This window comes from Phyllostomus discolor, chromosome 11 (genome assembly GCF_004126475.2).
Source record: "Phyllostomus discolor isolate MPI-MPIP mPhyDis1 chromosome 11, mPhyDis1.pri.v3, whole genome shotgun sequence".
In the NCBI taxonomy this organism is placed as follows: domain Eukaryota; kingdom Metazoa; phylum Chordata; class Mammalia; order Chiroptera; family Phyllostomidae; genus Phyllostomus; species Phyllostomus discolor.
The window spans coordinates 57,978,114-58,000,399 of NC_040913.2; the positions used below are offsets into that span (position 1 = coordinate 57,978,114).

The following is a 22,286-nucleotide window of genomic DNA, read 5'->3' on the forward strand; positions in this document are numbered from 1 at the left end:
CCTGTGTTCCTGTGTCTCATGATCTGATAACCTTGTGGAGCTGAGAAGGGGAGTGCTGGGTATTGACTAGTGAACAAAGTCCACTCAACACTCACCTTGGCATACAGTAGAAAATACACATATAACTTAGTTGCACTCATCTCTTGGTATCTGCAGGGGATTGATTCCAGATTGACTCAAGGTTGGTTGAATCCACGAATGAAAAAACCTGGGGATACAAAGGGCCCACTCTACACTTATTGAAACAAATCCATATAAAACTGGACATGTGCATTTCAAACCTGTGTCACTCAAGAGTCGACCGTATTTCATTTTTCACTTTATATTGTTCCAAAGGTGGTTTTTTTGAAAGAAAGAAATTTTCATTATTTATGGACACTGAAAATATTTTCTCAGTAACATTGTTTTAAGTGGGTAGTTTACAGATTGCTCTAAGTAGTGATACTAAAGAAGAGAGTAATTGCCAGAGACCATTGTGTTCAGTATTATAGATACAGGTCTTCTAAAGAAACAGTTTCTACTCTATCTATGAAACTTCAGTTTAAATTGAAACTCAGTTTTAAAGTGTTTTCTGTGTAAATGATGAACACAAGATTTTGGCATTGTCCTTTTGTGTGCTTGGTGCCTATTGTCTGATCTTGGATATATTTCAATGAGATGAAACTGTTAGTAGTGGAGGAAAATGTATTTGTGAAACAGTATAACTGTGATAACAGTAATTATGGAGACAAAATATAAATGCCTTACAGTAAAAAATATATGATTTAATTTCGAGTTGCTTTTTCTTATTTGCCCAATAAATTCTATTTACATAATTTACTATAGCATTAAACTTCCAAGGGAAGTTATGCATGGTCTCCACTTGTTTTAAATACTGTGTGTCTCAGTTACAAACTTGCCCTTGTGAAACATTAGAGTTTCACAATCCATGTTAAAGCTAATGTTTCACTGGAATACACATCAGTTAAATTTAACTTAGATTTTATGTAAAACCCATGCATGGTAGTACTTTGCATGCCATTAACAGAAGAGACTAAAATCCTATTCATTTTTAAAAGTTAATTTTCTTTCTCAGGACCATGAAATACCAAACTGAACTTGAACCTAAACAGGGTCTCCGTTTCAAACTGGATATAAAAACCATTTAATAATCATGTGTGAGTGCATTTCATGAAAAAGGAAGGAACACTTAACGTTTCTAGGTCCTCTCTGAATCTTATATGACTATTTAACAATTCAGTGTTGCAGTTCTGGATATACAAAGACTTGAGTAATTGGTGTAGCTGTAGAGTGAAAAGAGCTGCTTGTATCAGTGCTGCATTTCCCTTCCTCACACACTAACCTGAATAGCTACATTTACAATTACATTTACTGCCAAATATATTGTTACATGGGCAAACGGGTCACTGGTTCTCTGCAGGTGGGTTCTTATTCATGAACCAGTCACAATTCACAAAGATATAAAAACTTTGGCTGAGATTCTGGAATGAAGCACTCTAAGCTATAAAAGTAAAATTACGTTTGTAATTTAAAATATGTCCTAGTTATAAAATAAATAAGAGGTGAAGTGGGGAATAGGTAAGCCCTTGAAAGTAAGAGTGTCACCACAAAAAAAGCAGGGAGATGTTCAAGACAAGATTGCCACCTGTCTGGAGCATGGCAGGAGGGCAGCTGACCTCAGCACTGGTTTGCAGCAATAATTGGACAAAGAGGAAGTTTTCTGTGACCCTAAACTAAGAATAGACTTTAACTTTGAGAAAATCTTATCTGCCAGAGGAGTAGTAACATGTTATAGAATTTTTAATGACTACTAATTTATCACAGGTTATTGTACTATAAAGTAGAATGTATGAATAGATCATAAATAAATTTATTTCTTCATGTCTTTATAAAAAAAGAAGGCTGTCTTTCATTCAAGATTTTTAGTTATTATTGAGAATATTACAGAAAGATGACTGTATAGTTAAAAGACTATGGAGTTTGACAGACCTGGGCTAGACTCTGATCTTTAAATGGTATTAATTTCTATTTATTTAAAATTAAATTTTATTGATTATGGTATTGTGGCAGACACTGGCCAGCAGTATCCATCTTGGCTGCGGATGCTCAAAAAACACGAGAAAAACATACACAGAGACAACCAGGTCCTGTGGGGAAATATGGACAGAAGGGCCACTCTCTCTAGTGGAGAGCACCATGGCCACTATCTCTAGTGGAGAGCGTGCCGCATCTATTCCCAAGCAGATTTTTATTGAGAATACGGACTTAGTTTGTGGATTCACAGTCTGGCAGAAAAGATCAAAAGAAGTAGGTGACTTACAAAGATGCAGACAGAACCCCCGCTGTGATTCTGGGCAGAGCCTGGGGTTTTATATAACAGGGCTCAAAGGGCTAATTTTGGTTTCCTGTCTGTGCCTTCAAATTCTAATCTAATAACATCTTCCAGCAATCAGATCTCACGGGATCTTGCATATTTCTATGTCCCAGGTCTGATTACCCTGGGGGTCCGCCATTTCTGGTCTGGGCTGCACCACCCCTGCAGGCCTGAGTTAACAGAGAAGACAAAGGCAGCAAGGAGATTTGGATTTCTCACAAGGACTAAGGCTTTGACAAAGCCGAGGGGGCAGGGGTTGATGTCGATCACCCCTTCATTTCCACAGCCCCATGAGTCTCTTCCCTTAGGGCATTCTCACATGATCACGTCTGTCCTAGATTCATTCTCTTTCTTAGAGAATTGTTACCAATCTTTGACTGCTGATCATGCAAGGGAACCAGGCATTAGAACAGGCAGTGCTCATGCCAGGGAAATAAGTTTTGTCTCCTTAGTGGCTCCTGGTCTGGAGGTCTCTCACTCAGCCTAAGTCACGGGGGGTTACAGCTTCCTGAGATCAGGCAGGGCGGTCCCCAACATGCTATTACAGTTGTCCCAATTTTTACCCCTTTGCCTCCCTCCACCCAGAACTTCCCACTCCCTCAGGCAACTGCCACACCATTGTTCCTCTCTATGGATTATGCTTAGTTCTTTGGCTATTCCATTTCCTATACTGTACTTTACATCCCCATGGCTATTCTGTAACTATGTATTTGTACTTCTTAATCCCTTCACATTTTCACCCATTTCCCTACAAACTCTTCCCATCTGGCAAACACCAAAATGCTCAATGTATCCATGCTCCTGTCTCTGTTCTTTTAGCTTAGTTTGTTTTTTAGATTCAATTGTTGATAAATATGTATTTATTGCCATTTTTTTGCCCATAGTTTTGATCTTCTTTTTTTTTTAAATGAGTCCTTTTAACATTTCATATAATAATGGTTTGGTGATGATGAACTCCTCTAGTTTTTTCTTGTCTGGGAAGCTCTTTATCTGCCTTTTGATTCTAAATGATAGCTTTGCTGAGTAGAGCAATCTTGGCTGTAGGTCCTCGCTGTTCATAACTCTGAATATTTCTTGTCAATCTTTTAACCTGCCAAGTTTATTTTGAAAAATCAACTGACATTCTTATGGGAACTCTCCTTTAGGTTACAAACTTCTTTTCTCTTGCTGTTTTTAAGATTCTCTCTTTCTTTAATTGCTGGCATTTTAATTATGATGTTTCTTGACATGGGCCTCTTTGCATTCATTTTGTTTGGGACTCTCTGTGCTTCCTGGACTTGCATGTCTTTTTCCTCCACAAAATTAGGGAAGTTTTCTTTCATTATTGTTTCAAATAGATTTCCATTTTTGGCTCTTTCTGTTCTCCTTCTGGTACCCCTATGATGTAAATGTTGAAATGCTTGAAGTTGTCCAAGAGTCTGGTTACACTATCTTCATTTTTTGGATTATTTTCTCTTGTTCTGATTGATTGTTTCCTGCTTCCTTATGTTCTAAATCATTGATTTGATTCTTGCCTTCATCCACTGAACTGTCGTTTCCCTATAATTTTTTTTTAATTTAAATTAGTATATCCTTTATTTCTGACTAGATCTTTTTTATGCTGTTGAGGTCCTCACTAAGTTCCTTAAGCATCCTTATAGCCAGTGTTTTGAATTCTGCATCCAATATATTGCTCATCTCCATTTTGTTTAGTTATTTTTCTAGAGTTTTGATCTGTCTTTCATTTGGGTCAGTTTCTTTGTCTTCTAATTTTGGCACCTCCCTGTGTTTGTTTCTACTTATTAGATAGAGCTACTGTGACTCCCTGTTTAGGTGGCATCGTCTAAAGTAGGTGTCCTGTAGGTCCCAGTCACACAACCTTCTCTGTCACCCAAGCTGGGTACTCAAAGTGTGCCTATTATGGTGGCCGAGTACACCCTCTTCTTGTAGTTCAGCCTTGGTTGCTGTTGGTAGATCTATGGGAGGGATTTACCTAGGCCAGTCAGCTTTAAGGAATAGCTGTGACCACTGATTATCAACCTCTGCCCTCCATGGAGGATCAGCTGTGCAAGAGCAAAGTGGCGGTGTTTCAATGTGGTCTGTATCTGTCCTCTGGGTGCACAGGCTCTGGGGTTTCCCAGATGGTGCAGGACAAAGCAGCCCCACCTGTGTTCTGCCTGAGGCCACCTTTCATGAGCTATAAAGCAATCTGAGATCGCTGCTACTTGTGCTGGGCTTAGACATTCCCAGGGGAAGCCAAGCTGTGAAACTAATCTAGCTGCTGCTAGTCCTAGGCCTGGGGCCAATTAGCAAGAGGTATGGGAGCTGGGTGTTACTGAGGCTGGCTATTGCTTGTCTGATAGGATTTAGGAAGTTGTGATGCATGGGCCAAGCAAGACCAGCCATTCACATGGAAAAGTCATGGTTAACAGTTTGGGTGGGCTTGTCAGTTGGATGGGACAGAGTCTCAGGGGATCTTCAGAGTGGGGCAAATAGTGTTAGCTAGGTTGATTGAGTCTCAGATATAACACCTGCCTACCAGCTTTGTTGCTTTGTTGAGTGAAGGTTCAGAAAATGGACAATGACCTCTGCCTGCCTTTCTATCTTGGAGAAAGCTATCCCCCAGTTCCCACCTTGATGCCAGAGACTTCTGTTCCTCTCTGTAAGCCACTGATGTTTTTCAAGCTGCTACCCCAGTGTTGGAGATCAGAGGGAATGAGTCTGAGTAAGTTCATTTGTGGATTCTTTAAGGGGAACCTCTTTGTACTCCAGATGTTTCTTCCACCAATTCAATCCCTGCTGGTTTTTGGAGCCAGAAGTTATGTGGATTTATCTTCCTGGCACTGGAAACCTGGACTGGGGAGCCTGATGTGGGGCTGGGACTCCTCACTCCCGAGATATCCCTCCCAAATTTTTATCCACCACATGTGGATATAGGATCAACCCATTCTGCATCTCCCCCCTCTTACCAGTTAAGATGGACATAGTTTCTTTAATTCTGTAGTTGTCACACTTCCATTTAACTTGATTTTTGGTGGTTCTGAGTGATGGTTGTTCTATATTTTAGTTGTAATTTTGATGTGGTTATGCAAGGAGTGAGCCATGTTTACTTATGCTATCACCTTGACCATAAATTGTTTCTGTTCTTTTAAACTTTCCTGTTGTCAGATCATGCTAGGTTGTGGATTCAATAACTAGTTGTGGCACATATGGTAGGCAACCAATTGATGTTTCTCTCTCTCAGTATTCATTTCTTAACCCTGAGTGAATTATTTTATCTTTCAGTCCAGCTGCCACACATGCCACAGGCTGTTGTAGGGATTAGACGAGATCATTTCGGTAAAGCACCAAGGGCCTCAGCTAAGTCCGTAAACACATTTCTTTCATGTTTAGGCCTGAGACTTGCCTTCAGTAATGGGTGAGAAAGGAGATATGTAAAGAGACATTTTCTAACTCTTTTGGTTATTATCTTGGTTAATTTAGATTGCTGTTGTCATTGTCTTATCTTTAAAATAAGATGTTGAATTAGATGGCTTTTAAAATGTTTTATTGTTATAACACTTATTTTCTGTTCATCCTGAGAAACAATAAGGAAGATACAAAGCAGATGGGGGAAAATGTTGATATTCCAAAATAGATTTAAAAATTCAAACAAAAATTACATAGACAACTTTAGAAGAGGTTAGCACTGATTATCATGATTTTTCTTCTGTGCAAAGAACAAGATACCTGATTTGACAAGTATGGGTATACATATGGGGCCAATGGACACCATATAAGAAATTAGGATTCTTCAGGAAAAATCTAGGGTTAGTATTTCTTCCTACCTGAGTAGACTTACTAGGATGGCAGTAAAAGATGTATTGAAATAAGCTGTTGAATTATTGCCATTTGTTGCCTAACAATAACATGCAAGCCTTAATTTTCTACTTTTGAATTGAATGGGCTACAAGAGAATAATTCTGATTTAGTTCTCAATGAAATGAAACCCTTCAATGAAGGAGAATCTTAAATTTTGGAAAAATACAGTACAAGAATGAATGACCCATAAAAGGTCTGTAGGTGAGATCATTAAGAAAGAGTTTTGAGCTTCATTGACTATCTGTGTGCATGCTGTTCTGGGGCAAGACAGCTTGGCATATAAATTTGTTATTGCCATGGTGTAATATAGAACACATTAAAGAGTATTTCAATGTCAAAAGTCACATTAACACCAAAATAAAATGAAGCAAAAGGAATTTTGTGGAGTATTATCACATGAATGTTATACATTTAAATATCAAAGACAATTCAAAGATGTTGGTTTTCTTTTTCATTGTACAAATATTTCTGTGTTGTTCCTTCCATTATATTTCTTGTTCCATTAGAATAATGTTTGCCTATAAGCACAAAAAAATTCCAGGGCAATTTTATATTATGTATTCTTCACAGTTATTTTACATAAAATAACTTTAAAAATAAGAAAAAATATGTTACATTTAAAATTAGTTCATTTTGAAGCGCAAAGGAACTTGGGTGTCTCAACTGCTAATTAAAATATTTTTAAATTCATGATTAAAATGTTAAAAGTTATATAGTATCAGGAAAATTCCAGTGAAACATAGACACATCTATGCCAAAGTAGAAAGACAAATGAATTAGATATTAGCATTCATTCATTTATCCAACTTACTGGTGATTTCTATTAGGAACTGGATATTGGCAGAGCAAGGAAAACTATACAGAAGTTTTGATCTCAAATAGCCACAATCCTTTGGGGGAAGTAGGTCAGTACCGATTTAATGGAGATATGCATAAGGCATTGGGGTACACACAGAAAGGACCCTGATTTTTAAGGAGGGACAAGAAGGTTCCTAGAAAGACATAGCAGATGGAACTTATAGGATGAGGGGTTTATAAAAGTAAAGAGAAGGGCACAGTTGGCAGAAGATGAGAGCATGAGAAAACACAGAGGAAAAGCATGGTTGCATAACAATTTCAATGTACTTAATACTACTGAACTGTATGCTTAAGAATGGTTAAGATGGCATATTTTATGTTTTATGTATTTTTTACAATTAAAAGTTTAAAAAAGAATGTCAATACAGTGCACAAAAAATCTTAATCTTAGATATTGGCATAGTGTTAGAAGTTCAGGCAATAACACAGAGGACCTGGTTGTAGCTGAATCCTGTGTGTGACTGAGCTCCCTCCCAGTGAGGCTCATGACCTGCCAATTACAAGCAAGATGGCCCTTGTTAAACTGGCTTTTTGACTCAGGCATACAGAAAAATCCTAGCAATTTTTTTCCCTAAATTAACTAGGCCAATATATTTTTGGATCAAAGCAAGCTGAAGGGATTGCCCTGTTTTACTCTCTGTAGCCAAAACCCATGTCTAGGATGTTAAAGGAAAGTTGAACCATGCATGTCTTTCAGTGCCAGAGGAAATAAATCCAGGGAGAGAGCAAGAATAAGACACAAATTTAAAATCTGTGGAAAACTGGTGTAAAAAATATAGTTTACCTACATTACTCAGACCTTTACCTTCCAGATTAAGCCAAGAGTACATGCTAAAAGAAATAACATTTGCTAGGTACTCAGAGCTCTCAGAGTACCTATATAAAAATTTGGCTCTCTCTCAGAAGGTAGATTTCTTTTCTAATTTCTTAAAAATTTTATTTTATTGTATTTTTACATTACCTTTTATCCTCCTTATACTCTCTTCCACCTTCACCTACCCTTTCTCCCCCACCCCTGAAATCACCACACTGTTGACTGTGCTCATTATTTTATTATTCACATTTTACAACTAAGGAAAGAGATTAAAAATTTTCCCAAGACCATATACCTAGTAATTTACAGAATACATTTTCAAATTATAATATTTTTATTACAAAATCCATAATCTTAAACTATATCTTTAATGTTTGTGAGTGCATGTATGTGTATAAATTTTGAATATATACATCACATAAAGAAAAATATACAGTATGAAAATACATAGGCATAATAATCAAAGAAGATAATTCTGTTATTTATTTAATTTCTCTGTAAAATTAAAATAATAAAATTCAAGGGATTACATTCAGTTAGGCCCCAATTCTGTCATTAAATGTTGTTTAAAATATTAGCATGTGCTTTATTATAACCTAATTCACAGCTTTGATAAAAATTATTATAGTGTTTCATTCAATTATTTATTATAGTTTCCATTTCCTAATTACAAGTATACACCACTTGGTGGAAATAATAAATAGAATGAATAAATTTTACTTATTTAAAATCTAGTTCCCCATAGATTTATATATATTTGGTTTTATTTTTATGTAAAAGCTGTTGTAAATTATGTTTATTAAAATATATGGCATGGGTTTTAAAATACTTTTTATAAAAACACTAAACTATAACTTCTATATATTATAGCCTAGACTTCTTTATGCAAAACACTAATTCATAAACAAATACAAAATAAATTACTACATATATATGACTCTCAAAGGCAAATTTGGAGTAGGTGTCTACAAACTCAAGCAGTAGAATCTGCTAAAGATCTAATTTATGGGTTTAACTTTATTTAAAATGTAATCAGTATCATAATAAAGGCATTATTACAGAATGATAGTCCAAGTAGTAATTACTGTTTCATTTTATTGCTTCAAGGTCAACATGGTGGTGGAGCAGCCTGTTCCTTCCTTTGGTGTGTGATATTCCATTTCACTATGCTAAACATTCACAACATAGATTGGTATGGCCTTTGGCCTCTCTCTCTGAGCTGGATCTGAGCTTGGTGCTAGAGGCAGGAAAATTAATGAGTCCACCACTCTGTCTCATTCTGGGCTCCCCTCTTTAAATGGTAATTAAAGTGACACCATTTATGCTATTATGGTTAAGCATTTCCATTAGAAAACCAGGCTTACTTCTGAGATTAATATATTCTCTATGAAAACAGCTTATAGATTTAAACTAGGCCAAAAAATATATAAACCAATAAAACTGAAATTGTAAGCTTGAGAGCAAAATTGAGAAAAAAAAACATAGTTGCCATGTAATATAAAACCAGTTGTATACTGAACAATTCCAGGGAATGCAATTTACATAGAGCTGTACACCAATGTGTCTGTGTTTCAAATTAGTTTGAACATTTAAGTAGCGGAAGAAAGAAACTATGACTGTAATAGGTTAAAAGTTAATCTGTGAATAACTACTTACAAAATATTGCATTAAAATTATAAATGCCAAAGTCTTAAAGAAAATTTATCTATGAAGATTTACACCGAATGTGATAGTTCCAGCTGAGATAGAAACTATGAAAGGTGATGTTATAAGAGCTGATGACTAAAGGAGTTACAGTGCACATTGCATCATATGGGAATGGGAGTTTGTAGGAGAGCTCTTTCCCCCTTTGCTTTAGTTCTTGCATTTGTGACAAGGGAGTAGAGATCTATTTAGCTGGTGGGGCTGGGCAGCTGGCAGGGTGGCATCAAGTGCTCTGAGCTGTTGGAATTAACTAGATGTGTTTATTTAGAAATCAATTCTATCTCAACAGATGGTCTCCCAAATATGGTGTAGTCTGTTTTTTTAAAGCATACTTTTTTGGCTTCCAGTTTTTATTTAGGACATGATGCCAGGTGCCCTGAAATTCTGCACTGTGGTAGTATGTGGGATTCAGTTTAAACATTTTTTTGTGTGTGATTGAAGGCAATTTCATTGAACCATGAAATAAAGGTCAATATAAGGAAGATCTATCAAATGAAAAGAATGATAGCATTTCACAGTGCCCTCTTCTTTTCTATTACATTGTTGTAAATTCTTATTTATCCATCTAACTGTGTTTAATTATTGGGTTTCTCACTGAAAAATATAAATAAGGTTCCATTTGTTTTGCAGCTGAATATATTTCATCTGGGAGCAAAAAGCTTAACCCCAAGTGAAGGAGAGGTCTGGGGCCTAGAAAGCTACTCTGGGCTCCTAGGACAACCAAAAGTTTGGTTTCTTGGACAAGATACTTGGACATTGGGCCCCATAGCAGGCTCAAAACCTACTCTGCCACTGAATGCTTTTTACTCCCTGAAATGCCTGGGGTAGAAGCTGTGGCTGGCATGACTAAGAAAAGAGGATAAAAATCAACTTTTTTATGCCTTAGACCCAATGTCCTGAAGGTAGGTCTGTAGCCCTGATGTTTTTCTACTGCACACCTGGGGATTTTCCTAGCATGTGGTGGCTGCTCAAAGAATGCTTCTTTTTTATCATTTATTTTAAAACTGGATGATAATTTCATAAAACAATTTAATCTTAAAATCATAAACCATTACAAATAGAAGAAATCATCACATGGTCTTGAGTGGATGAACAAATAAATGGTTGTCTTTCCATACACACTGTATCCTTTGATTCTGACAACAGACATCCTTGAATTTTTATTTCAATAAATATTACCGTGCACCAAAAATACTGACAAATGTATTTAAGATAATGTCTTTGAAATCAGGAGCTCAGAGTCTAATAGGAATCTTAAGATCTGTCATGGTATCAGACCACATAAAGGAATATGAGACCAGAAATGTGAATGCATCTAATTGGATAGGCGTATGGTGGTCAGAGAAAAATGGTTTAACATCTACACACTCCTAGAATTGTGGAAGGTGTGCAAACATTCTTTGGATACTCAAATGAAGGAATCTTATTTCAAGAAAAAGGCCCAATGCTAGTGCATACCTAATCACCTGGAGATTTTTTCAAAATACAGTGTTTGATTCAGCAGTTTTGAGGAGGGACCTGAGAGTTTACATTTCTAATATCTTGTAAATACTTCTGATATACCCATGGACTATACACTTTGAGTATCAAGACTGTGGAGAAAAAAGTCACACTCAGAGAAATATAAATAATCTGTTTTATATAGAGCACTGTTTTCAAAGTGGTGGGCATGTTCACCAGGGTACATGAAGTTATGGGAGGGCATGTTCTTTTATTTCCATGTCCACTTTAGAAAATGTATAATTTTGTTTATGTTTAACATACATGATATATTAAACAGGAATATATGTATAAGACACATATGTATATGTACATATTTATTTGAAAATATGCTCAATTTTTTACTACTAGAGGTTAGTGTTAAAGAACAAAATGATGGGTTTGGACATAAGTGATGCAGTACAGAGGAAAAGGCATAGATTATCTCATTTTTCATACAAAGACACTGATTCTCTGAGATATCAAGTGATGTGCCCAGATTTGCAAAGCTGAAGTCCCAGTGCAGACCTTTTGACTCCAAGTCGAGTGCTTTTACCTCTGCTCTGTGCCTCAGACACTTAGCTGGAGAACAGAGCCATAAAATAAGTCAAAGCACAAGGGTGAACCTCACCTACAAGTGCACTTTCCTCTGACCTTTAATAAAACACAAGCATAAAAAAAGTTGCAAAAAATCAGATTGTCTTACATAAGCATCTCATTTGAGATAAAACCTTCCTTGCTGATGTTGTTAATCACCTTACCTCTTTGCTTCCCCTAGGAATCGCTGGTGACAGAGCAACTACAAGCTGTTTTGTATCTAAACTGCAGCTATCTCAAGATCAATTAGTATTTTTCACAGAGCTGTTTTGTAGAAATATAATAGGGGATGTGGATAATATCAATTGTTGTGAGGCCAAGGTGCACAATTAGTTGCCTATGAGCCTTTGAGGCCTCTAAAATGTCTGTCACATTGAATGGTGTCAGCCTGAGCTTTGAATATGGCCATTGATAATTTTATCGTAATAGAAGAATGAAGCTTCTTTCTATTCTCAATACTTTCAATACTCAATCTCCACCCCTCTGGGAGTGGAGGGAGGGGTGGAGATTGAGTATTACCCAAGGTAGTACTTGCTTGTTTTAGCTATTTCCCAAATGAAAGAAATTTCATTTTAACATTGCAGAAGACCTTCAGTAAGTCACTTCCACCAGAGGCCTTGGCTGAGACCCAGGAGTCAGGCCTTGCAGGTGTACTGGACGTTTCTGCCCAGTGTCCAAACAGTAAAACATACAGCACTAAAAAAACAATCAAAAAGTCTATTTAGAATGTGTATGTGCTCTGTCTTTTGCCCCAGTCTCCAGCATTCCCTCCTTTGTTATTTTTGTTACCACCGCCCTCCCTGCAGGCATTGGAGGTTTAGACTCCTGAGGGCTGGGTTCTTTCCAAGTGCTGACATGGCATTCCTGAGTAGAGACTGACTGCTCAGAGGCTACTGACTCTCACAAGTCCCTTATCATTTTCCATGTTTTACTCATTCTTGGATACTTCATCATCATGATTACTAACCAAGTCTAAGGAATTATTACTGTTAATTAATTGACTCATTCATTTCTTCACTCACACATTCAATTAACTTCAGCAAGCAAGACTTACCTAGTGCCTGCTAAACACTGGTTACTGTGGAAGTTGTGGGAGAAACAGAATAAACACCATCCTCACCCATCCAAAGTCACCCATCTGAGGGAGGACAGGTTAATGAGTAATCATAGTCCAATGGTATCAATGCTAGCGTGGAGTAGAACCAGCAAAGGAGACCTGGTTTCTAGTTCCAGATCCCGCATTTGTTAGCACTGGGAAGTAATACCTCTGAAGGGCCTGGCAATCTCTGAAACCAGCAAATACAATAATAGGGTTTGGGGAAGGAAGTATAATTTACTGAGTATTGGGCTAGTTCTATCTATCATCTATCTATCTATCTATCTATCTATCTAATCTATCTATCATCTATCTATCTATCTATCATCTATCTTACCTTTACATGCATATGCATATACCATATTCACATACATATATGTACATATATAAACATATATACACACATATAAAAGTAGGTACATATATGCATATACACACATATTAGCATATACAAACACACAGTATATATAGATAAATAAATGTGTATATGTATATACAAATGCATTTTTTTCATTTTTTCTTAGAACTATCCTGAGATATTAATATTTCCAGTTTACAACAAATTAAATTAAATTTAGAGATTATATAGAATTTGCGAAAGTTCTGAATCCACACAGCTCTGGTTCCAAAGCCAATACTGTTTCTGAAAATGTGTCTTTAGAAGGCAGATGCAACACCTAGTTCTTTGCATTTACCATAAATGCTCTAATTGAGTACACAAAAAAATTACCACAATTGCTTTTTCAAATTTTCTTTGGTTATGGGAACTATTCACTTTGTTTGTGTGTGCGCGCTCAAATTCTTTCATATATTCTAGGTCACTACAGTAACACAGTGCAGCCCTAATTCCTTTCCTGGGAGTTAGTCTCTCAATAAAGAACTGCTCAGCAGTGCCAAGGAGTGATCATCTATGTAATAAATGTCTTCCTGTTAATAATTCCCTTTTAGAGTGTTTGGGTTTTACACAATCCACTCTCAACAGTTCAGAAATCTTATATCAGAATTTCAAGAGGGCATATCTTATATTATGCCACAAAATTGCTTAGGAGCTGTGAATCTGACATCTTAAAAATATTTTCATGGACAATAATAGAAATGAAGAGAATTTTCAGCCTAATATGCACATTTTGGGGGTTTTAAATAGTCAATATATGCACTCTCAGGACTGAGATTTGAGAACCCCTCTTAGTGGAGAGAAAAAGATAGGCATGGAGAAACATCAAAAATATTTCTATTTTCTCAGCCTATGGAGAGTAGAGGTTTTTCCATAACTTGTAGACCATCAACGTGCATCTCAGATTGGTTCAATCCAGCCTTTAACCTTTGTCACTTTCTTCAAAACGAAACTGTGCATAAGTAGTCACCACTCTATCAGGTACCTCACTTAGTATCTTAGGACTGGCTGCCATAATACAGTATCACAAGCTGAGTGGCTTAAACTACAGAAATATATATTTTTATACTTCTGCAGGCTGGGAAGTCTAAGATCAAGGTGTTGGATGATTCAGCTGCCTAATGAGAGCTCTCTTCCAATCTTGTAGATTGCTGTGTTCTCCTCACACTGATCTCTCTTTTCCTCTTCTTATTAAACTGCTAACAACATCATGAGGGCCCCATCCTCATGACCTCATCTAACCCTGATTACCTCCCAAAGGCTTCATCCAATACCATCACATTGTGGGTTATGGCTTCAACAGATAAATTTGTAGCAGGAGCACAATTCCATCCACACATCAGTCTTGGAGAAAAGTCTTGAGATGTAAACCAGAATTACTTTGATTGGGCAGTTACAGGTGGGCAGTTACAGGTGAGATGTCATAAGCTGATGAAGAAATAATGAGTTCCCTGGACCCTCAGAGCAGTAGTGGAAAGGCTCATATGATGAAGGAGGGGAATGGGTTCTCAGGAGGAGGTGGGTCCTGAGCAAACACTGGTCTGCCTTTCTTGGGCCTCAGAATGACCTTCTTCCCTTTAAAGCAAATCCCTCAGATTTATCTTTCAACTTTTGCCCCACATTCATGTAAATCCCTATAGTCTCTGATCATACTTCTTTCCCTGAGAGGCACTTATTCCTCTGGGTATTCTTTTTCTCTGTATGTTATCTCATAATAAATCTTGATGACCAAAATTTTCAACAACTACAATAAGTTTTTCATGGATGACAGGAATACTACCAGGAATCTAGAGAATGAGAAAGGAGAGAAGCATTTGCATTCATATTTATTTTATTCTTGTTTTATTTGTAAAATAAAGAAAAATAATAAAAATGATGCATTGCCCTTTTAAAATATCATTCACATTATTTCTTAAAGAAACCCTAACTATAAAGGAACCTACCTACTATATCTTGATACATAATGGTAAATTGGAAACAAACAAAGAAAACTACATTTCTTGGAAAGACCATTCAAATACATGCCCTTATTGTTGTTTCACCTGTGAAGACCTCTCTGACCCTAATAGACGAAATTGAAGATTACTTCTTGACTGTGGCCACTGTGACTAATATATCCTTCCATTTTAACATCTAACACATTCTTCTGCAAAGACATACCTTCATATACATTTTCAATCTTAGTCTTCTATTGTCTTCCCCACAGTATACCTAATGTTGAGCAAGATAACAGAGATATGATAGTGTTTAATAAAAGTTTCTTCACTAAAAAAAGTCCATTGATGATCATACAAACACTTCAGCTCATTCAAAAGTTATTGGATATTAAATTTGTAGGTGTATGGAGTAGGTGTAGAAGAAAATATGTAACTTCCAAAACTGCCCAAATTAGAAAATTCTTTATTTTCTTTTTCTTTTTAAAAATTATTTTATTGTTATTGTTGTTCACATACAGTTTCCTGCATTTACCCTCCACCAGTCTCCCCCAACCCAAGTCATCCCATCCCCCTCCTCTGATCCCACCACCTCTTGGTTTGGTCCATATGTCCTTTATAGTTGTTCCTGAAAACCCTTCCCACTTTTCCCCCATTATCCCCTCCCATTTTCTCTCTGGTTACTGTCATATTGTTCTTAATTTCAATGTCTCTGGTTATATTTTGCTTATTTGTTTGTTTTTTGGATAAGGTTCCAGTTAAAGGTGAGGTCATATGGTATTTGTCTTTCACCACCTGGCTTATTTCACTTAGTATAATGCTCTCCCTTTCCATCCATGCTGTCACAAAGAGTAGGAGCTCCTTACTTTTTGCTGCATAGTATTTCATTGTGTAAATGTACCATATCTTTTGACCCATTCATTTACTGATGGACACTTAGGTTGCTTCCAGGACATGGCTATTGTGAATTGTGCTGCTATGGACATTGGGGTGCATATGTCCTTTTGGTTTGGTGTTTCAGGATCCTTAGGATATAATCCCAGCAGTGAAATTGCAGGTAAAAGGCATTTCCATTTCTAGTTTTCTGAGGAAATTCCATACATCTTTCCACAGTGGCTGTACAAGTCTGTATTCCAGCCAACAGTGCCCTAGGGTTCCCTTTTCTCCACATCCTCTCCAACACTTATTTGTTGATTTATTGTTGAGAGCTTCCCTGCCTGGTTTCAGGGGCTCTACCCCCAAACCCCCATGGCTAAGGCTGAGTGAGCGACCTTTGGACCATTAGCAACTAAGGAGACAAAGCTTATCTCCCTGGCAGGAGCATATCTTCTGCTCCTTTTTCCATAACTGGCCCCCAATGCTTGATCAGTTAGCCAATGATGGATAAGATTCCTCAATGGGGGAAATAACCTAAGACAGTTATGATCACATGTAGGCCTCAGGGAAGGACTTGGGGGGCTACAGCAAAAGGGGGTGATGGACCCTCATCCCTTGGCCTTGACATAGCCTGAGTCCTCATTCTGCCTGCAAGAAGTCTCCTAATTTCTTGGCTATCTTGCCTTCTCTGCCTGACTTAAGCCTGTAATAATGACAGAGGGTGGTGCAGCCCTGTGCTGGAAAGGGTAGGTTCCCTAGGTGATCAGGCCTAAGAAAGAATACACAGACTCCTGTGAAACCTGCTTTGCTAAGAATGCTCTCCATTAAATGATAAGGGTCTGAGCAGGAAATGAGTTAGTTTCCCAAAGTTTTGTAGCCCTTTAGCTAACAGACCCTGACTCAAAATAGGCTCTCAGAGTTCTTTGTTATCTATTGTTTGATCCTTATTGCCTGACAATGATTAATGTGCTTTACCTGTATTCCTTTGCAAATTAAACCCAATAAAAAACTTGTCAAGGAAGGATTGGGGCACTCTCCTCTTGAGAGAGTGGCCAGGCTTCTCTGAGGCACCTTCCCCTTGAGAGGGTAGCCATGCCATGCCTTTTTCTCCACAGGACTGGGTAGTCCATGTGAATTTATCTCATGTCTCATCCATAATGGTGCGGACACTGCAGGCCAGTGTCTGCATCAGTTTATGATGGCTATTCTCACTGGTGTGAACTGGTAGCTCATTGTGGTTTTAATGTGCATCTCTCTGATGGCTAGTGATGCTGAGCACCTTTTCATATGTCTCTGGGATCTCTGCATGTCCTCCCTGGAGAAGTGTCTGTTTAGGTATTTTTGCCCGTTTTTTTATTATGTTGTCTGTCTTCCTAGAGTGAAGTTGTGTGAGTTCTTTATATATTTTGAAGATGGAACCGTTGTCTGAGCTGTCACTGGCAAATATGTTTTCCCATATAGTTGGTTCTATTTTCATTTTAATGCTGTTTTATTTAGTCATGCAGAAGCTTTTTATTTTTATGAGGTTCCATTTGTTTATTATTTCTTTTATGTCCCTAGTGTTAGGGGACATATGGGTGAAAATATTGCTTCATGGAATTTCTGAGATTTTCCTGCTGATGTTTTCCTCTAGGGATTTTATTGTGTCACAACTTATATTTAAGTCTTTTATCCACCTCAATTTAATTTTTGTGTATGGTGTAAGTTAGTGATCAAGTTTCATTTTTTTTTTTTTTGCATGTAGTTGTCCAGATCTCTCAACACCATTTGTTAAAGAGGCTATTTTTACTCCATTTATACTGCTTCTCCCTTTGTCAAATATTAATTGACCATAAAGAGTTGGGTTTATTTCTGGGCTTTCTATTCTATTCCATTGATTTACATATCTGTTCTAATGCCAGTACCAGGCTGTTTTGATTGAAGTGGACTTGCAATGCAGTTTTATATCAGGTCTTGTAATCCCTCCTACTTTGTTCTTTGAAATTGCTTCAGCTATTCAGGATCATTTATGGTTCCATATAAATTTTTGAAATGTTTGTTCTATATCTGTGAAATATGTCATTGGTACTTTAATAGAGATTGCCTTGAATCTATAAATTGCTTTAGGTAGTATGGACATTTTGATTATGTTAATTCTTCCAATCCATGAGCATGGTGCATACTTCCATTTGTTTGTGTCTTCCTTAATTCCTTTCTTCAGTGTTGTATCATTTTCTGAGTACAGGTCTTTTACCTCCTTGGTTAGGTTTATTCCTAGGTACTTTATTTTTCTTGTTGCTATAGCAAATGGGATTTTGTTCCTGATTATTATTTCTGATATTTCATTGTTGGTGTACAAAAATGCCTTTGATTTCTGAATATTGATTTTGTATCCTGCTGTTTTGCCAGATTCACTTATTAGATCAAGTAGTGTTTTGGTGGAGTCTATAAGATTTTCTATGTATACTATCATGTCGTCTTCAAACATTGACAGTTTTGCTTTTTCCTTTCCGATTTGCTTGCCTTTTATTTGTTTTTCTTGTCTGACTGCTGTTGTTGGGACTTCCAATACTATGTTGAATGGGATTGGTGAAAGTGGACATCCTTGTCTTGCTACTGATCTTAGTAGAAAAGCTCTAAGTTTTTGCTCGTTGAGTATGATGCTGGCTGTATGTCTCACATAGTCCTTTATTGTGTTGAGGAATGCTGCCTGTATGCCTACTTTGCTGAGTGTTTTTATCACAAATGGGTGCTGTACCTTATCAAATGCTTTTTCCACATCTATTGATAGGATTGTGGGATTTTTGTCCTTTCTTTTGTTTATATGATGTATTACATTTATTGATTTGTGCATATTGTACCATCCTTGCATCCATAGGATGAATCTCACTTGATAATGGTATATGATTTTTTTAATGTATTGTTGGATGACGTTTGCCAGTACTCTGGTGAGGATTTTGGTGTTTATATTCATCAGAGATATTGGCCTGCAGTTTTCTTTCTTTTTTGTGTCTTTATCTGGTTTTAGAATTAGGTTGATGCTGGCTTCATAAAGAGTTTGGGTGTCTTCCATCTTCTTGGATTTTTTGGAATTATTCATGAATGATAGCAGTTAGCTCTTCCTTAAATGATTTGTAAAATTCTCCTGTTAAATTGTCCTTTCCAGGGCTTTAGTGTGTTGGGAATTTTTTGATTACTGCTTCAATTTTGTCAACTGTTATTGGTCTGTTCGGGCTTTCTGCTTCTTCTTCATTCAATTTTGGATGATTATATTTTTCTAGAAGTTTGTTCATTTCACCTAGTTTTTTACATTTCTTGGCATATAGTTCTTCATAGTAATTTCTTACAATCCTTTGTATTTTTGTAGTATCTGTTGTAATCTCTCCTCTTTCATTTCTGATTGTGTTTATTTAGTTCCTCTCTCTGATGAGTCTGCTTAAAGGTTTGTCGATTTTGTTTGTCTTTTTGAAGAACCAGCTCCTGGTTGTATTGATCCTTAGAAATGTGCTTTTAGTCTCTATGTCATTTAATTCTGCTCTGATCTTGGTTATTTCTCCCCTTCTACTTGCTCTGAGCTTTCTTTGTTATTGTTCCTGCAATTCTTGTAGGTATAGGGTTAGGTTGTTTATTTGAAATGTTTCTATCTTTTTTAGGCAGGCCTGTATCACTATGAACTTCCCTCTCAGGACTGCCTTTACAATGTCCCATGAGTTTTGGACTGCTGTGAGTTCATTTTCATTTGTTTCCAGAAATATTTTGATTTCCTCCTTGATCTCCTTCTTGACCCACTCATTGTTTAATAGCATGCTATTCAATGTTCATGAATTTGATTGTTTTTGAGATTTTTCCTTAAGATTGGTTTCTAGTTTCAGTCCTTTGTGGTTAGAGAAAGTGCTTAATGTGATTTCAGTTTTCTTGGATTTGTTGAGGATTGCTTTGTGTCCTATCCTGTGCACTGTCTTTGAAAATGTTTCATGTGCATTTGAAAAGAATGTGTATTTTGCTTCTTTGGGATGCAAGTTCCTATGTCTATGTCAGTTAAGTCCATTTGATCTAAGACATTGCTCAGTGCAGCAATATCTTTGTTTGGAAGACCTATTCATTTTTGACAGTGGGTTGTTACAATCCCATACTATAATTTTGTTGCTGTCAATATCTTTCTTGAAGTCCTTCAATATTTTCTTTATATATTTCAGTCCTTCTATGATGGGTGCATATATGTTTATAATGCTTATATCTTCTTGATGGATTCTTCCTTTGAACGTTATGAAGTGTCCTTCTGGGTCTGTTTTTATGGCCCTTGTTTTGAAGTCTATTTTGTCTGATATTATTATTGCTACCCCAGCTTTTTTTTCCCAGTTGCTTGAAATATTTTTTCCAGCCCTTTGCTTCCAGTCCATGTAGGTCTTTTGTTCTGCAATAGGTCTTTTGTAGGCCACATACATGTGGGTCATGATTTCTTATCCATTCAGGTATTCTATGTCTTTTGATTATAGCATTCAATCCATTTAAGTTCAAGATTATTATTGATATGTACTTATTCATTACCATTTTACTTCTTTCGTATCTGTACTTCTCTCTCTCTCTCTCTTTTTCTTTTCTTAAAGCTTATTTTTTCTTAAAGCTTTTTTTTCCTTTTCCTGTGACTTCTCAGCTTTTTGGCTATGATCAAGTGTAGTATCTGCTCTTATCAGTTTAATGCAGATCCTTTAGCATCTCTTGCATTGCTGGAGTGGTGGAGGTGTATTCTTTGAGACTTCTGTTGTCTGGGATACTCCTTATTTCACCTGATTTTAATTGAGAGCCTTGCTGGATAGAGTAGTTTTGGTTGTAGACCTTTGTTTTTCATTACTTGGAATATTTCTTGCCAATCCCTTCTGGCTTGGAGTGTTCCCATGAGAAGTCAGCTGCTAGTCTTAGCCTTAACTTACCTTGTATGTTACTTCCCATTTCTCTCTTGCTGTCTTTAAGATTCTCTTTTTGTCTTGGAATTTTGCCATTTTAATTATAATGCTTCTTGAAGTGGGCCTCTTTGGGACTCTCTGTGCTTCCTGGATTTGTGTGACATTTTCTCTCACAAAATTGGGGAAGTTTTCCATCATTACTTTTTTCAAACAGGTTTTCTATCCCTTGTTCCTCTTCTTCAACTGCTGGTATAGCTATTATATGGATATTATTAAGTTTCATGTTGTCTTGCAGTTCCCTTAACACCTCTTCATTCCTTTTTAGTCTTTTTCCTTTTCTTTTTCTTTCTGGGAGTTTTTTTCTACTCTGTTTTCCAGCTCGCTGATTTGATCTTCTGCATCATCTAGCCTGCTTTTGATTCCTTCTACTGTCTTCTTTAACTCAGAAATTGTATTCTTCATTTCCTCTTGGCTCTTGTTGATAGTTTCTGTTTCCTTTTTCATGTTGATATAGTTTGCGGTGAGTTCATTGTAGTTTCCCTGTAGTTTTTGGTAATGCTCAGTGAGCTCATTGAGCTTCCTTATAACCATTGCTTTGAACTCAATATCTTATAATTGATTTACCTCTATTTCATTTAGGATTCTGTCTGGGGCTTTCTCCTTTCCTTCTGTTTGGGGTTTGTTTCATTGTCTTCCCATTGCTTGTGACACTCTTATTGTTAACCTTTGCTCCTTAAATTGATTTGTTCTGACTCCCTGAGTTTGTGATGTAAACTTCTATGGTAGAAGACCTGTTCTCACAGGTAAGAGTCTTCTCAGTGGTGCAGTCCTCTTGATCTCCTGAACTTGCTGTGCTTGGGCTGTCATTTATTTTGGCTCTCTGGATGTATTTGTGTTTTGATTGTTGTTAGGTCTTTCTCTGGTGGATCCTTCCCTCATGCTAGTGAACTGAGGGTCACTCTGCCCACCACATCTTATATGCTGTGCTGCAGGTGTGGACAGGTTGTTTCAAAGCTATCTCTTCTATCTGACTGAGGTTTTGAGGCTTTTCTCTTCTTCTTGTTCAGTTGTTTGTTCTGGGTAATTTCTCCACCATTTAGTTGTATTTCTAGATTGGTCCTGGGTGGAGATTAGTGTGGCTTCTACTCACTCCTTCACTATCTTCCTTTATTATGTGTTGGTGGTTCTTTTGTTGGTTCTTTCTTCCAGCAGGTATACTGCTGTCCACAGCTCCCATGTACCCTTTTTTTGTGACCAGTTGGAGGGGGAAGGCAAAATGGGTTAAGACAGCAAGTGTATTCTATGGGATTCAAAATACCAACCTGTAGGGAAGAGGTACAAGATCCTTTGGATATGTATAGTGTTAATCATGATATTTCATCCAACTAGCCACTTTTTAGAAAGGGTGGAAAAATGATAAGACTTTTGTTAGAGGGG

At 36.9% G+C, this 22,286-nt stretch overlaps 1 pseudogene; it reads left to right on the forward strand.

Annotated features, from left to right (window-relative positions):
- The first annotated feature begins 20,587 nt into the window (after nt 1–20,587).
- On the forward strand, nt 20,588–20,697 carry LOC114509049 (annotated as a pseudogene).
- The last annotated feature ends 1,589 nt before the right edge of the window (nt 20,698–22,286 follow it).